Raw genomic sequence first — 14734 nt, 5'->3', positions numbered from 1 at the left:
CTTATATGATCCAGCGTTAATAACCTAGTTAGAGAAACACAAGATACACATTTGAACAACCAGAGCATGAAATGTAACAGGAGCGCTGGTGATCATCTAGAAGTGTACCAAACTCATTTACCAAAACAAAGAATTGAAAGTCTGGGAAAGATCTGGAAAAGGGAAAATAAAATAACGGATTTTTTCCCCCTTCAGATAGGAGGGTCCTAAGGCTGGGACTCCCAATGGGTGTTTCATAGCCCCCTCTCCCACCCCCAGAACCTCCCTTTTCCACTATTTAGATACTGGCCCCTGTGTCTTTCCACCCTTTTTCCTCGGAATGTCTTCTGAGAGCAAGAAGCTGTCATCTCGGTGGCCCCACTTTGACTTTGTCTATCCATATCTCTCTAACTCTCCCTTACAAAGTGGGAAGAATCACACAATTTTACAAGAGTTAAGAATGTTTCAGAGTCTTCTGGCCTGTGACAATACTTTGACATGCCCCTGAAGTTCTCAGTTGGAGCTTTCAGGGAGATGAGAGAGGACGAGGGAACTAGTATCAACTGAAATAACACCTCATCTTGTTCTCACTCACAGCGTCTGTGGTGTCCTAATCTTGTCTTTTGGATTAGGGACCACTCTCACGATCTCAATTTTACCTTAATTATTTATTTTTGTATTTGTTTGTTTGTTTGTTTTGATTTTGTTTGTTTGTTTGTTTGAGACTGGGTTTCTCTGTGTAGCGCTGGTTGTCCTTGAACTCAGAGATCCGCCTGCCTCTTCCTCCAAGTGCCTGGATCAAAGACGTGCGTCACCACCGCTGCCACCACCTGGCCCAAATGATATTTTGTAGCAGTAATACGTTTTCAATATCTTTTAGCCGATAATGTTCAGTTTAATTTGTTTTAGATAGCCATTTTTCTTAAAAGGACATTTGTAAGCCATTTGGGAAATAAGAATTTGGAAGAACCTGTGGTTTGAATATAGTTTAACCTTGTGTCCATACCTTGTATTGCAAGTTTGGTTTCCAATAGGAAGCTGTGAGAGAAGAACCTGTCAGAGGTAAGACCTAGACTGACCTAGAGTGAAGTGGTTCAGTCCCTGGGGTGCTGGCCTTGAAAGGGATCAGTGATGCCTCAGTTCTAAGAGGCTGAGCTGTTTTTAAGAGGCAAGCGTGGCTTTGGGCTCTTTAGCTTCCTGTCCTGCACATGACCTCTTGCTGTTGCATGTACTCACCATGATGCCTTCTGTCAGGTTGTGCCTACTGAGGGGACCCTCAGGAAATCAGAATATTCATACTGTATTTCTGTATGTCCAAAATTGTGAGCTAAGTAATTGTTCTTTCTAGTTACTCAAACCTTTCTTTTCTTTTTGCTTACTTAACTTCTGGTATTTTGTAATAGAGGAATGGAAGCTAAATTAATCCAAAATGTGCCTTTCAAATTTGGAGAGAATACTTTTATTTATTGAATGCCTTACTTTTTACATCAAAGGGAAACCTTTGATGACTTCTTATTATTTTTAAAAATTTTTTAATTTTTAAAAAAGATTTTATTTTATGCATATTAGTGTTGTGTGTGCATGCGCACCTGCACCCCAGAAGAGGGCAGCAGAGGGTATAAATGGTTGTGAGCCAACATGTGGTTGCTGGGAATTGAACTCAGGACCTCTGGAAGAGCAGACAGTGCTCTTAACCGCTGAGCCATCTCCCCAGCCCAAGTTTTTAAGAATTAAAAAAAAAAAAAAAAATTTTTTTTTTTTTTTTTGAGACAGGGTTTCTCTGTGTAGCCTTGACTATCCTGGACTCACTTTGTAGATTAGACTGGCCTCAAACTTACAGAGATCCACCTGCCTCCCCCTCCCTGGCTTCTTCTTCTAAAATTTCATTTTTAGCCAGGCATGGTGGTACACGGCTTTAATCCCCCAACTCAGGAGGCTGAGACAAGTGGATCTCCGCATTCAAGGCTAGCCTGGTGTACAAAGTGAGCTCAGGACAGCCAGGGCTCCACGGAGAAACCCTGTCTTGAAAGGCAAAAATAAAAAGAATTATTTTTATACTATGTGTACATGTGTATTCACGTGAATGTATATCTGGGAGCCCATGAGGCCAGAAAAGGGAACAAGAATTGTAGGCCGTGATTGGGAACCATGCTCTTGAAGGGCAGGAGTGCTTTTTACTGATGAGCCATCTCTCCAGCCCCTAGACCTCTTTACTGCGATTGCTGTTTCTTTATGGCAGACCATGCGCTGGGTGGGAAGACAGGCCTACAGCAGAGACCTGAAGATGGATACTCAGCTTCATGCTTACTACATATGTTTACTCCTTTCTGTTTTTCCCTTGGAGTTTGAATCAAGTTTTCTTTGAATGCTCTTCTCTCACCTGGGCTGTTTATTCTGCCAACATACCAGACCAGCCATTTTCCCTCAGACCGGAGTAGCAATGGTGACAGTAATAGCTTTACCCCCCACCCCCCAGTGCAAATCTCACAGGGGAGTCAGAGCCCTGTGCACCTTGTTTATTGTCTCTCTGTTCTCAGTCTCAACAGATGAAACGAGTCCAAACTCTTGTTCTCCTACCTATTAGTTATGTGGGTATGTGATTTTGTTTAAGTTTTTATGTTTATGTGTGTGTAGGGGAGATATTGTACATGTGTGTGCATGTCCTCGGAATCCAGAAGAGAGTGGAGGACCCCCCACAGATCTGGTAGGTGGTTCAAGCTGTCTCATGTAGGTGGAACTCTGGTCCTCTGCAACAGCCGTACATAAGCTGTACTGCTGAGCCATCTCTGTAGCCCTGCTATGTGATGGCATTGGCTGTTACTGTGATTAAGAGTTAGCTTTAGGAAAGTTGAATTATTTTATAATAAGTATTATAGTATGTGTCTTACGGATATTAAAACTTGTAGTACATTGCTTGATATCTGTTAAGTAGTTGATTGGGAGTTATTAAAATAATATAGTATCTTTACAGTTTGTAGATTTTTATGGGTGATTTTTTTAGGTAAGAGCCTCTGACATAGTGGTCACCAATCTTCTGTGACAAACGAACTTAAAGTAAATACTTTAGGCTTTGCAGGCCATATGGTCTCTGTCAGAGATACTCAGTTCTTCACTGTACTGTGGGAGAAGTATAGATAATAGGTGAATAAATAATAATGACTGTTTCCAATCAAACTTCATTGATAAAAATAGTTGTGGGCTGTATTTGGACTCCAAATCACTGTTTGTTGACGTTATGTGAAGAAAGATTTTATTTGCTATAGTTGGGGAAAGTATATTTTGTTACGTTCAGTAACATTCACAGTCTCATAGATAATGGCAAACATGGGTGCTGTGTACAGCGAATCAGGCAGACAGGGCTCTTACCATCCAAGGAATCAAAACTCTACTAAGCAATAGAGCACAGACACAATATTCATAACCCTGAGCAGATAGTTACCATATTAATATGGAAGACCAAGGTAAACTTGAGTTCATAAGACATCAGATTTTTCTTTTCCTTTCTTTCTTCTTCTTTTATTTTGTTTTGCTTTTTTTTTTGAGACAGGATTTCTCTTTATAGCCTTGGCTGTCCTAGACTAACATCGTAGACCAGGCTGGCCTCGAACTCACAGTGATCCCCCTGCCTCTGCCTACCAGAGTGCTGGGATTACAGGCCTGCACCAACAAGCCTAGATTTTTCTAATGCTCTTGGTTTCCAAATACTGGGTAATACAAAAAGAGGCTATGAGATCATCCAGGATTGTATGTGAAGAACAAAAGGAAACCTTCGCTTGCTTAAAAAAAAAAAAAAAAAAAAAAAAAAAAAGTGGCCTTAGGGAGCATTTCACAACATTTAGATACTGAAGTTCCCTCACTTTGACTTCCAGGAAAAGAGCTGAATTTGCCTTCTCTAAGTCTTAATTTAATTTCTTCTCAAATGCATTGGTATTCAATTTCTCCTCTTGAGTTTAGGGGCTATGCTATAGTTTGGCTTTAATGATGCCAATAACATAGGCTTCTTTAGTTGGAACAAAGAAATGGCAGAATTAGAAGAGGTAGCAGAATTAGAAAAAAAGGCAGTGAGTCTGTTACTGTATCTGCATATATACAAATGGGTGGCTCTGCCCGAAGTTTTACAAACTAGCAATTTAGTGACATATTATCTGCTGTTGTAGAAATGAAGTAACATTTCTCTGTTGGAAGGACAAGCTTCTCACATATTCTGGAAAGATGGGAAACCGTGAACACCAGTAAGTTTGAGACTTCCTAAATTCTGGCCCTTTCCTCCTTCCCTGAGAGCTCTCCACTTTGGAAATGCCAGCAAGTTCAGACACACGCCTGGCTTTTCCCAATCTCCATTCAACACCCAGTAGACTCTCAGCCAGCAGAGGAAAAGTGATCCATGATTGTTCAGCTTTATGTCCTTGCTTTGGACTTTGACTGAATCTGCAGTGAATTACAGGAAAATAAGTAGAAGTCCTACCAGAGCAGATGGATACCCAGAGGCTAGCAGGAAGGCCACCATAAGCCAATGGCTGCAATGCCTGGAATCATGGCTGCCATCAGTGACACCAGACCATTTCAAGGCTAAGCTTGGGCTTCTCACTTCTGGACTTTAAAAACCACCAGTTACTCCATCTTGTTCCAGAAAATTCCCCTTCTGCTTAAGTTAGACACTGGGGTGGCTTAACAAATACAAGGAAAAGTGCAAAATTCAAGAGAGTACAGAAATAATGTGTCTTTCCATGTCTTAATATAGTCCCTTTTCTCAACTTAGTGGAATTGTCTATATTTTCTTGTCTGTGCTTTGATTTTTATGACCTTAGCCGTCAGCCCTAAAACTTAGAGCTTCATCTGGATTCCTGTCATTGTAACTGAAATGAAGGTATTCAGAATAACATGTTCCCTCCTGTCAACTTAGCTGATTGACTATCTCTAAATATAATAACTGCTTTTCTCACAATTTGATTTGGATTTTTAATTCATCAGCCAAGACTATCCAGTCTCTAATTTAGAAACCAACATTGCAGATTTCTCAAAGGGGAGAGAGCCGTCTGCACCTCTTGCTGAAGATCATTGCAAGCACAGTGCGCTTTTTATTCCTTTTGCCAACAAGGAATCTCTTAATCAAGCACTTCATCTGGGCCAATCAAACGTTCCTCACTAAAATTACATGTGAAAAGGTTCGTTTTTAAGTTTTTGCAAAAATATTTAAATTACCGAATTGAAATGTTTGTCTACAGTGTGTGTGTGTGTGTGTGTGTGTGCGTGCAGAGATTCTTAACCTTGTTTCTGTAGTATCTAATCAAAGCCATAATTGTTCTCTAGTGAATGCATTTAAAAAAATCATAGAAATTGAGACATGGTCTTGCTATGTAGCCCAGGCTGGTCCAAAGCTCATGAGAGTCCTCCCTCAGACTCCGAAGTGCAGAGATCGAAGCCTTATGTCACCACGTGTCTTAGTTATTTTTCTACTGCCCTGACAAAGCACCATGCCCAAGGCAACTTATTTTTAAAAAGCATTAAGTCTGGGGACAAATTAACAGATACAGAGGGTTAAAGGTCCATGACCATCATGACCGTCATGACAGCAGCCCAGCAGGAATGGCGCCGGAGACTAGCTGAGATCTTATGTCTTCATCCAAGGCAGAGGAAGCTACTGCCCAAAGCCCACCTCCAGGGACACACCTCCTCCAGAAAGTCCCCCCCCCAATCCTTCTCAAGCAGCCATGGGAGGTTTGAGAGAGGAGGAGGGACAGTGATGAGATTTGCTTGTTGAGGGAAATTACTTTGTAACTAAAGAGTGGGAAATGAACTGGAGGCAAATGAGTATGTGAGAAGATCTTTATCACCACATTTCTCGAAAATCTTTCTTCCTTTGACTCAGGAAATTGCACCTTTTTTTTTTTTTTTTGTTCTGCCTCTTGGCCAACTACTTTTCTTTAAGGGAATCCATCTCAATTAGACATTTAAATCTTTGTGGTCTAACACTGGCCACACAGGAAGTTGCAGAGATGGGGAGCCTCTAGCTCTCTTAGGAATTGTTAGTGGGGAGTGAAGTGCTTTGAAAAAGACTCTTGTAGCAGGGCTTTGTTCTGTTTTGCTTTTTGACTTTGATTTATTGTTGTTGGGAGACGTGGTATTGTATAGTCAAACAAGGCTTAAAACTCTTGATCCTCAGATTATAAGTCTGAACCATCACATTCAGCTCCTATCTATCTATCAATCTAGCTAGCTAGCTAGCTATGTAATTTTCTGTGTAGTTTTAGCTCATGGAACTTGTTCTGTAGACCAGGCTGTACTCAAACTGAGATCCGCCTGCCTCTGCCTCCCTAGTGCTGAGATTAAAGGTGTGCACCACCATCATGGATCATGGCCAACATTTTTTTTTTTTTAATAAAAATAAAGCATCGGAGCTTAATGGAAGTGGCACACACCTATAATCCCAGCACTCTGGGAGGAAGAGGCAGGTGGATCTCTATGAGTTCAAGGCCAGCCTGATCTACAAAGTGAGGCCAGGACAGCCAAGGCTGACAGAGAAACCCTGTCTTGAAAAACAAAAACAAATAAGCTAAAATAGTAAATATTAAAGCATCAGGTACTGGAGAGATGGCTCTGGAGTTAGAAAAGTGTACTTGCAGAGAACACAACTTTGTTTAGAGAATCTATATGAGGCAACTATACAACTGAACCATACACTTAAAATGATTAGGATGATGAATTTATTTCTTTGTTTGTTGGACACAGGGTCTCACTCTGTAGTCCAGTCTGGCTTGGAACTCTCTGCGTTAGACCAGGCTGGCCTTGAACTCACAGAGATCCACCTGCCTCTGCCTCTGCCTTCTGAGTGCTGGAACTAAAGGTATACACCACCATGTACAGCAGGATGGTGAATTTTGTTCCTTGATTTGTTAGTGCTAACATTAAAGAAATACCAGTGTAAGGTATTGTAAGGGGTCTGAGCTTGAGGCGAGCCTAGTCTACAGTTTCACATCAGCCTAGTCTCTCTCTCTCTCTCTCTCTCTCTCTCTCTCTCTCTCTATATATATATATATATATATATATATATATATATAAAGTTCTAGGCTAGCCAGAGTTCCATCCTGTGACACCCAATCAAACAAACAAGCCAACAAAAGAAAACAAACAAAAGACTGTTGAATGATCCCCATATTCTGGTCACACAAGGGACTTCCTTCACTCCTTTGGACCTGATCGCCATATCATGTAGAGAACCTTACTGTGTCAGCTGTCTTCCTGACAAGTCTGACTGATGGAATGAGTTTAGAGAGCAGCAGGAAAATGCATCCAGGTTCTTCCCTATCTGATCCCCTCCCCACATTGAGGTGCTATCAAGACACCATCTATAACCTCCATAACAGTCCACAGGTAATCTTCAGCCATCAGCTCTTTTCATTCTTCTTTCCTGTGTCCCTTTAGCCTGGTGTTGTTAGTGGCTAACCTCTGGGTTGCCTTTTCTAACTCATATCCTTTGGAAGCCTGTTTGTTTTTGATATTTAGGTTACCTTCTAAACTTGATAGGGTTCCACCTAGTATAAACATTATGTTGGCCAGCATATCTCACAGATAAGATATTGATAGTTTGAATTGAAGGTTTCCCTCTTCTCATCCTGCTGGGGAGAGCCTAAAATTATTATTATGATTGCAATTTGTGTGTGTGTGTGTATGTGTGTGTGTGTGTGTGTGTGTATTGTGGGTCTGTGTTTGGATGGACTTGAGGGTGGAGTATATGTGTGTACACACGGCTGCAGAGGCCAGAAACCAACTCTGGATGTTATTTCTTGGGTCCTGTCCTGTTCCGTCCATCTGTCTGTCTATCCACCTATGTATTTATTTAGGCAGGATCTCTTTTTAGCCTGGAGCTCAGCAAGTAGGCTCAGCTGATTGGCCAGGAAGACCCAGGACTCTACCCGTGTATAAATTGACAACATGACTGCTCCATGTTACGGTTAAGGGGGAGGTTTTCATTGTAAATATCAGAAAGAGAGAGAGGGGAGAGCAAAAGAGACAGGGAGAGAACATGTCCATATGGAGAGAAATAACAGGGTTGTTAGGAGAATGAGTAGCTGTGGGGCAGGAAGCCCATGAGCTGGAGAAGTGAGAAGGGCTAGGATGCTAGCACAGACTTTGAAGAGTGTAACAGGTCCTTGTGGTACTGAGGGAGCCTGGAGGCCAGCATGAGCTTTGGTATGCTACCAGGCACCACAGATAGCCAACCGTTTGGAGCGTGAAGGAATGGAGTTAGTTTCCTTTGGATCTGACAGCCTGTCTCTACCTCTCCAGCTCTGGGGTTCCAAGCACACTGTACCACAGCTGACCTGTTACCTAGGTTCTGGGGATCAAACTCTAGTCAAACCCTCGTGCCTGCTGAGCGAGCCCTTTGCTGGCAGAGTGATCTTCCTACCAACATTGCTGTTATCTTTTCAGCTTAAATTCTTGAAATTCCATCTTAAAAGCTTGGAATTCTGCCATTAATAGTAATACAACCAAACCCCCCCCCCTTTTTTTTTTTCCTGTGCATAGGTGTTTTGCCTGCATGAATGTCCATGTACCATGTTTCTGCAACTGTCCACAGAGGCCTGAGAGGGTGCCACATCCATTGGAACTGGAGTCACAGACAGTTTGACAGCCACCACGTGGGTCCTGGGAATTGTACCCTGGTCCTCTGGAAGAATGGTCAGTCCTCTTACTCAATGAGCCCTCCAGCTTTGTACCAAAATATTTTTTTACACATTCCAAATGTACTGAAGAACAATCAGTTTCACTTGAAGTAAAAGTTGTGCCCATATTCTGTCCATCTGTTTGACTATGTCTTTAAAATTTTCTTTTTGAAAGACTATTTTATTTGTATGTGTATGAATGTTTTGCCTGTATATAAGTCTGTGTTCCTTGTGAGTGCCTGGTGCTCTTGGGAGCCAGAAGATGGCTTCAGATCCCTTAGTTCTGGAGTTACAGCCAGTTGTGGGTCTCCATGTGGGGGCTGGAAATCAAACCCCTGAAAGAACAGCCAGTGCTAGTGGGGCATCTCTCCAGCCTTCATCCTAATCTCTTCCTTAAAATCTTTCTCGAAGTCTGCTGCGGAGAGAGCCTGGGGCAGGGCAATCAGTGGGTGTGTGCACCTTTGACTCATCATGGCTACCACAAGACAAGACCTCTGCCGCCTTATTTCACTCAGCCTGAATCTGGTAGGAGGGCTTTGCTGTCAAGCCCATAGCAACAATCTGTCTCATGTTTAAGCTGTAGATTTCGAAGACCAATTAGCTGGCAGTTAGAACAAGGGTAGTCAGTCTGAGAGAAATTGATGCAGAGAGAAAAGACACAATGTCGGTAGCTGAATATTCAAGAAAATATAGGCAAATGCCTAGAGTAAGGTTTATGTGTGCTGAGCCCCAAAGGAACTTTTAGGTCAGAACCACAGTACAGACTACTTGGTTGGCTGTACTCAGGCTTTTTTGTTTGTTTGTTTTAATTATTTTATTTCTAATTATTTTAATTATTTCCTGCCCCAGTGCTCAGGATTCTCCTGCAGGATGCGATAATCTAGCCATTTCTTGTTTTCCTGGCTGGCTGAAACCTGTGGCTAAGGCTTTACTTTTCTTTGTGAACGTTTCCATGTAGCCAAATGACTTTCACAAAGTCATTGACTAAGTACCCAGAATGAGACTAAGGCAAGCTAGGAAGGCAGGGACTTGTATTCCTTTATACAGGAATATAAAGAAGTCCCCATTTGGGAATGTGGCTGGAAGCCAGAAACTGCCACACAAATGCCCTCATTGAAATTGCCCACAGAGATAATGCTGTCTTCCAGAAGACATCGCAAACCGTGGCACACAGCAATTAAATATACTTTCCAAGGGCCACAATGTGTGTGGCCTTGGGTCCAGAGATTAGCATTTCTCTCTCTTCGCCTAAATAATTTGCCTCAGAAAACCTTACAGCTTCGTTTACAAAAGAAATCCTTAATATTAAAAAAAAAAAAAAGTGTACCAATTCCTCCATTGTAGCATTAGGGTGAAGGTGTCAGACCCCTTGGAACTGGTGTTACAGACAGTTGTGAGCTGCCATGTGGGTGCTAGGAATTGAACCTGGGTCCTTTGGAAGAGCAGACAGTGCTCTTAACCACTGAGCCATCTTCACAGCCCCCATTATTAGCATTTTAAAGCTTAATTTGAAAACTTTGCTTAATAGTTAATTATTAATTAATTAATTAAAAAAATTTTTTTGAGACAGGGTCTTTTCAGATAGCTTTGGAATCTCTGGAATCTCTGCTTAGACCAAGCTGGCCTTGAACTCACAAAGACCTGTCTACCTCTGCCTCTGTAGTGCTGGGAATAAAGGTATGTGTCACCACCATTGGCTTTTTAAATTTTTTTTATACAATATGTTTTGTTCAGATTTTGTCTCTTCCCCCAACTTCTAATTTTTTTTTTTTTTCTGAGACTGGGTTTCTCTGTGTAGCCTTGGCTGTCCTGGATTTTGTAGACCAGGCTGGCCTTGAGCTCACAGAGATCTGCCTGCCTCTGCCTCTCTGAGTGCTGGGATTACAGGGGTGTGCCACTGTACCCGGCTGCGTATCATTCTTTAAATGCCCAAACTTGTAGCTATCTGAAACATCTCTGCTTAATTAACTTGTTATCTTTGCTTCACTCTGACTCCTCCTGAATTTCTTTTCTTCAGGGTAGTCAAGGGTCTGGCTTTACCTGAATGGAGGCCCCTAACGGGAAAACACTCCTCAGGCTGCTAGGGGCAGTGCTAGGCTGCATCTTCCCGTTGCCTTCCACAGAACCACAGCTCAGATGCTCTGCCACTGGTCTGTAATTCCCGTGAGCACACAGGCATATACTACCATCCATGGTTCACACAGTAGGAAAATAGATGTTCAGGTACGGTAAGTGCCAGACATTCACCATTAAGTAGCCAGGTATCTTTTGAAATCATGGAAATTTTACATTTTTTGACATCTTTTATGATCTGTTGTTGAACACAGGAAAGATCAAGTTAAGTTAGATATTCTACAAGTGGGCCACATGCATCTGTTGAATCTATTTCAGAAACATTTATTGGAAAAATATTCTGCGGTAAGAATTTCTTAAGTGTTGAGAATACAGAGACGAATGAAACATCCTTGCCCACAGGAATTTTCATCTCAAAGCAGGACTCAGGCTAGCCCGGTGTATAAAGGAAGTCCAGGACAGCCAAGATTATTACAGGGCAACCTTGTCTCAAAAAACAAAACCAAACAAAAGGTTCCTTGAGAATTTTATATAATATGTCCTGATTATATTTATCCCAACTCTTCTCTTTAACTCCTCTGAGGTCCACCCTACCTCCCTGCCCCAATGTCCCAGCCTCATATCTATTATCATTATTATTATTATTATTATTATTACTACTACTACTACTACTACTATATAATCCATCTACTCAAGTTTGTTCTGTCCATATCCTTCTGGGTATTGGGCCATCCACTGTAGTGTGGTCCCTTTACCAAGAGTCACAGCCATAAAACATACACTCACACACACACACACACACACACACACACACCTGACTCTCCAACCCCCAGAAGTCATAACCAGCCCATAGTTCCTTCCATCGATGGGGCTTATAAACTCCTTCCCGGCTCATGCTAGAATGCTGACTGGCTTGGTTTTTATGCAGGTCTGAAGCAGGCAGCGATAGCTGTGACTTCGTGAATGCAGGAGGCACAGTTTGGCTCTGATCCTCTCTGAACTCTGGCTCTTACAACCTTTCTGCTCTCCTCGCTGAGGTGGCCCCAGAGCTGTGGGGAGAGGTTATGATACAGATGTCCCTTCTGTGGCTAAGCACTCCACACACTTATTCTCTGCACTGTGACCAGTTAGTTGTAAGTGTCTACATTAACATCCACTGCACAAAGAAACTTCTCTGATGAGGTCGAAGAGCAACCCTGGCTTGGAACTGTCCACCCCGACGGTGCACAGAAACTGATGGGGCTGCTGACAGATGTGGAACTTCCCAGGTGCCTGTGGGTCTAAACAAGACCCATGTACAGTCCTCACGCTGGTCTGCAACATCTAGCTTTCTTTTATAGCTTGGGCCCGTTGGCCTGGGGATGGTGCCAAATACAGCAGCCTTCCCACATCAGATCATCAATGACAACAATCTCTGGGTGTTGGAGAGTTGGCTCAGAGGTTAACAGCACTGGTTGTTCTTCCAGAAGACCAGGTTTTATTACCAGCATCCATACAGCAGCCCACAACCATTTATAACTGCAGTTCCAGGATACCCAAGTGCCCTCTTCTGGCGTCCACAAGCACCACATACTCATATAGACAGACATAGATGCAGACAAAGCACTCATACATACAAACTAAACTATTTTTTAAAATATTCTTTAAAACAAACAAACGGTCTCTTACAGACACAGCCAAAGGCCACTTTGTCGAGGGTCATTCTTCAGCTGAGGTTTCCTCTTGCCAGGTGACTGCAGGTTGTGTCAAGCTGACAAAACCTAGCCAGCACCATTATTATCACCAGAGTAAAAACAAGGAGGTTGAGGAAATAGAAAGGCTGTTACTTGTCCAAAGGTCAAACATCCCCGAAGTGGCAGAACTGGTAACTGAGTCTTGGTAATGGCATTCAGCATCTGGACCATCAGTGCTGCCGAAGCATAGGAGCAAAAACACCTAACGTTGCTGCTGGATATGAAAAAAGAGAAGAGGAAAAGAAAGAAAAGTACACTTAATGGACATTTTGAAACTAAACCAACAGCTCAACTTGTTCAGAAGATGTTGACGGCCTAGAAATGTTTGTTGATGGTCAGAGTGCATTTGACAAACATCTATCAGTGTTCTAAATCACCCAGAGAATCCATTAGATGCGACGTATTTCAACTCTGTGGGGAAGTTTTCACTAAAAGCATTCTTGGTTCTTTATCAAGAGCTCACAGCTGGTGGTGGTTGTGGTTGTGGCACACACCTTTAAGCCCAGCACTTGGGAGGCAGAGGCAAACAGATCCCTGAGTTCGAGGCCAGCCTGGTCTATGTACGGAGTGAGTTCCAGGACAGCCAGGACTATACAGAGAAACCCTGTGGAAAACCAAAAAAGGAAGGAAAAAAATAAAAGAGCTCACTTGTATTATAAACAATTTTATAAACTAAATTTATAAATTTTATAAACTAATCTATCTAAAAAATGTAGAGTTGACAGAGAGAGCAAGCTTTGGGCCCATCTTTAGTTAAAACAGAAGTTCATGAAGTATTTCTGAAGGCCCAGTGACCCCTCTGGACACGTAGACACTTCTCTCTTCTCTGGGGTTTGCGTCATTCGTTCTGCATTCCCGTGGTAATCATAAGTGCCATTACACCTGTCTAAAGCCCAGAGACCCTTATCTTTTACTGAATTACTTTTAGTCCATGGGAAAACACATTTATAGTCAAAAGAAATTGAGGACACACCAGGAAGTAACAAATCTTCAACAAATTGTAACAAGTCCGGCAAAGCTATTCTTTATGTTTTACCAACATGAGTCAGTAGGTTGGAGCCAAGCTAGTTTTGCTATTGTAATCTTTTTTTTGCAGCTTGTTTTTAAGTGACTGGTATTTATTAGCTTTTAGTCAGTCACTTTACATATACTAACTCATTACGGTCCTATTTCATATGAGGAAACAGTCACAGAAGGATTGGCTGCTGGCCTAATGTGGTTGTTGTAGTTTATATCTTAAATATCCACCACAAAGGCCCATGCTTTGGAGGATACTAGAGGTACCTTGTGCAAACTTGAGGGGCAAAAGGCCTCAGGTCATCTGTGGAATGCCCTTGAACGGAACTGTTGAAATGTAGCCCCTTTCCCTCTCTCTCTCTCCGATGTATGATGACATGAATGTTTCTTTTTGCTATGCATTCAAGCCATATGCCACCGCCTTACCACAGGCCTGAAAATACTAGGACCAACCAGACGTGATCTGAAATCTCTGCAAATGAGAGCCAGAGTCAGTCTTTTCTCTTCCTAAGTTGATTATCTCAGGCATTTGTTTTGGTGACGGAAATCTGACTAACACCGTGACTTAGTAAATCACAGTCATCCATGAGTCACAGTTCATAAGGCTGTCTGGCTTTTAATGCCTGTGGCCTATCTGGAGTAGCCCACGCCAGGACAGATGCTCTGACAAGCAGAACTGTGGGACAGGTTACTGCGCTTGCTCTCTGTTCTGAGGGAGGTGGTTGCTGCTGTGTGAAGCGAGCTGTAAACACCGATTGCTCAGGAAGCTTCTTTGACAGAATACTTGGAAAGGTCACAGTTGCCTTGGTGGTTGCTCCTTCGCTTTGGAGATTCATAACTTGATTTTCTCAGTTAACCAGAGATGATATATATCTTGAAGGAAATCTGCTCTGACAAAATTCACAAATGCATATTTTTTTCCAGTCTGAAAATACTTTCTCCCTACTGGAGATTCAGTCTTCTTGCTTTCAGGGAACCTGGAAAGCCTGGGAGTTTTTGTTAATTTGTTTATTGTTTATTTATTTTGTTTTCTGAAACTGGGTTTCTCTGTGTGGTCCTGGAACTCGCTCTGTAGACCAAGCTGGCCTTGAGCTCAGAGATCTGCCTACTTCTGCTTACCAAGTGCTGGAATTAAAGACGTTCGCCACAATCATTCAACTGCCTGGGAGTTTTTAATGAGAGTGGAATTGGAAAGAGAAAGAGAGAATTTAGGGGTAATATTTCCCTTAGATATCAGGCACAATGAGTGAAACATTCATTCTTTGTCAG

The sequence above is a fragment of the Meriones unguiculatus genome, chromosome 11 (genome assembly GCF_030254825.1).
Source record: "Meriones unguiculatus strain TT.TT164.6M chromosome 11, Bangor_MerUng_6.1, whole genome shotgun sequence".
In the NCBI taxonomy this organism is placed as follows: Eukaryota; Metazoa; Chordata; class Mammalia; order Rodentia; family Muridae; genus Meriones; species Meriones unguiculatus.
This window is presented reverse-complemented; position numbering follows the sequence as displayed.